This window comes from Delphinapterus leucas, chromosome 2, assembly GCF_059928025.1.
Source record: "Delphinapterus leucas isolate spDelLeu-1000000601 "Yukka" chromosome 2, BTC_Dleu_Yukka2, whole genome shotgun sequence".
Taxonomy (NCBI): Eukaryota; Metazoa; Chordata; class Mammalia; order Artiodactyla; family Monodontidae; genus Delphinapterus; species Delphinapterus leucas.
In genome coordinates, this window is record NC_143130.1 from 87,625,701 (window position 1) to 87,629,367 (window position 3,667).

Sequence of the window (3,667 nt, forward strand, 5' to 3'; positions counted from 1 at the left end):
AAAAGTTTGGTCAGTCCCTGCCCTGGAGCACTTCTCAACAGTATTCCACATGGAAACCACCCACCTTTGCCAGGTAGTCCTCCTCCCATGAACAACCGTGGCCTCTGGCCTTTTATACACTTACCTCCTGTGGGGTGTTAGCGAGCCGGGAGACGCCGGTCATCTGAGCGCATCCAAACCAGAAACCAGACTGCAGGAGAAAATACGGAGGCCAAGATTTGTGCAGGAAACTGCAGCCCTAAAGGTCTGTTCCACAAAACATGCTTTGGGAAAGACAAGCCATCAGCAAGACTCACGCCGGACTCCTCACTGTCCTGCACTGAGATGGGAGCTTTGTAATGACTGGGGCAGAAGCATTCAATTCCATTACAAAGGCCAGGCTGACATTGGGTGCCTAGAGCTAAACACACCCACTAGTATGAATAAAGGGCTTTTGATTTTGTTTTCGGTGGGTTGGGTACTGCAATATTCACACCTTTGGAGAAATGCTTACAAATTCAGTATTTGCCTTTTCCTATGAATTATGTTAAATTAACTCTTGTTTAACCTCATGTGATTTAACTGTGGCAAAAGTTCAATGGAAGACTGTCGTTTCCCAGTCTCTCAATTTATGCCTCAACCAGATTATATATGTGTTCTAGGAAAGAAATTCATACAATGGGTTTGAAATTAAAATAAAATTCCTTTTTTCATGTCTGCATTGTTGTTTAGTTCCATGAGTGCCCTAAGAAAGAGAATACCCTAGGCAGTAGCACCTATTAACTCTTATCACAGGTCCATGATTTGGGGGAGGGGAAGTCTCTGAATCTATATCTAAATCTACAACCCAGTGAGTTCAAACTTCTAAGGAGTGCTCCTCATATACCATTATCCTTCTCCCTCAACATTTCTCCCCATCTTACTTTGCATGGCCCCAAAGAAAAGAGCAACAGATCAGTAGAGAACATGGCCAGGGCAGATCCCCTACAATCACATTTTATCCTAGCTCAGATTTAACAATTACCTTAGAGATTTAACAGTTATCTACTTTATCTAATCATTACATGTAGCCAGGGGTAAAATGCAAACTTCGGAATTAGCTCTTGAGAGAGAATAAAATAGATGAGTGAATTTTCCAAATACCAGTTTCTTTCTGTTATATCACCAATATGGATGTGTACACTGAAGGCCACTTAAAAATTAAACTCATTTATACACTTGTAAATCTTGGCCATTGAGTCAACCTGAATATTCTTCTCATCCTGCTATTTGGCAGAGCTCTTTTCTTTTGGAATCCATGCCGGTCCCCCATTCTTTTTTTTTTTTTGGCCATGCCTGGTGACACGCAGCTTCCTACTCTCCTCCATTCTTACTCTCAAGATCAGCACTGAATCAACACTCTGGCTCAGAGACATTCTAATTGACCCAGAATCCAGGTAAAAGGGAGAGGTATTCAAAGTGGTCCGGGATGGGCATTAGTAAAGCAGGAAATATTTGCACTTTGCTGTACACCTGAATCTAACACAGTGTTGTAAATCAACTATACTTCAGTTTAAAAAAGTAGGAAATACTTGAACTTGGAATTATCTGGATCATCTACATGGCCTAAATATATGTTGAAATAGGCCTGTGCACCTGGATATGTCTGTAGTCAAGTCTAGACAAGCATCCAAATAATCCAGATCTGCAAAAAACAGTCCAGGATTTTAGACAATGTCTAAATTCCTTAATTCACATTAACTCACTAGATGATTGTAAACACACAGTTTACTGTGACTAGAGCTGTACAGTAGAGGAAAACAGATTTTGGACCACTGCACTTCAGCCATCCAATTCCCTTGAACATCTACTGTATTTAATGCGTACATATACATAGCCAAGGCCATCACCTATACAGTCAAAGTGAGATGGAGGTGGATATAGTTGTCTATAGATAATGCAGATAAAAAATATGCTAGGGGAAAACAGGACTAGGAGGTGGAGACCAGAGGAGGACAGGAAGAGGGGAACTGCTGGTTTGCATGATGAAAGCAAACTCTCCCAGAATCAAATTATCTGAGTAATTACTAAACTTGAAATTCTCTTTGTCCGGTATTGACCAACCCCATATGTCTGTACAGGCTTGGTCTAAGAATTTGGAGTGTCACTGACTCTTCACTGGGCTGATGGGCATATATTTGAAAATCCTGTTTTCTCTTCAGAATTTTACCTAATTATTAAGTACTTAGAGCACTCTGAATGTGTTGTGGATTCTGTTTTTACTAACTCTCAGAAAACTGGGATGTACCAAAATGAAAATAAATAAGGAAACACAAGCTTTAAATGACACATTAAACAAGATGGACTTAATTGATATTTATAGGACATTCCATCCAAAAATGACAGAATACACTTTCTTCTCAAGTGCTCATGGAACGAACAATCTCTAGGATAGATCGTATCTTGGGGTCACAAATCAAGCCTTGGTAAATTTAAGAAAATTGAAATCATATCAAATATCTTTTCTGACCACAATGCTATGAGACTAGATATCAATTACAGGAAAAAATCGGTGAAAAATACAGACACATGGAGGCTAAACAATAAATAACTAGTACTTAATAACCAGGAGATCACTTAAGAAGTCAAAGAGGAAATCAAAAAATACCTAGACATAAGTCACAACGGAAAAAGGACCATCCAAAACCTATGGGATGCAGCAAAAGCAGTTGTAAGAGGGAAGTTTATAGCAATACAAGACTACCTCAAGAAACAAAAAAATCTCAAGTAAACAATCTAAACTTACAGCTAAAGGGACTAGAGAAAGATGAACAAACAAAACCCAAAGTTATCAGAAGGAAAGAAATCATAAAGATCAAAGCAGAAATAAATGAAATAGAAACAAAGAAAACAATAGCAGAGATGAATAAAACTAAAAGCTGGTTCCTTGAGAAGATAAACAAAATTGATAAACCCTTAGCCAGACTCACCAAGAAAAAGAGGGAGAGGACTCAAACCAATAAAATTAGAAATGAAAAAGGAGAAGTTACAACAGACACCGCAGAAATACAAAGCATCCTAAGAGACTACTACAAGCAACTCTATGCCAATAAAATGGACAACCTGGAAGAAATGGACAAATGCTTAGAAAGGTATAACCTTCCAAGACTGGATGAGGAAGCAATAGAAAATATGAACAGACCAATCACAAGTAATGAAATTGAAACTGTGATTAAAAATCTTCCAACAAACAAAAGTCCAGGACCAGATGGCTTCACAGATGAATTCTATCGAACATTTAGAGAAGAGCTAACACTCATCCTTCTCAAACTCTTCCAAAAAATTGCAGAGGAAGGAACACTCCCAAACCCATTCTATGAGGCCACCATCACCCTGATACCAGAACCAGACAAAGATACTATAAAAAAAGAAAATTACAGACCAATATCACTGATGAACATAGATGCAAAAATCCTCAAGAAAATACTAGCAAACAAAATCCAACAGCACATTAAAAGGATCATACACCATGATCAAGTGGGATTTATCCCAGGGATGCAAGGATTCTTCAATATACGCAAATCAATCAAGGTGATACACCATATTAACAAAATGAAGAATAAAAACCATATGATCATCTCAATAGATGCAGAAAAAGCCTTGTACAAAACTCAACACCCATTTATGATAAAAACTCGCCAGAAAGTGG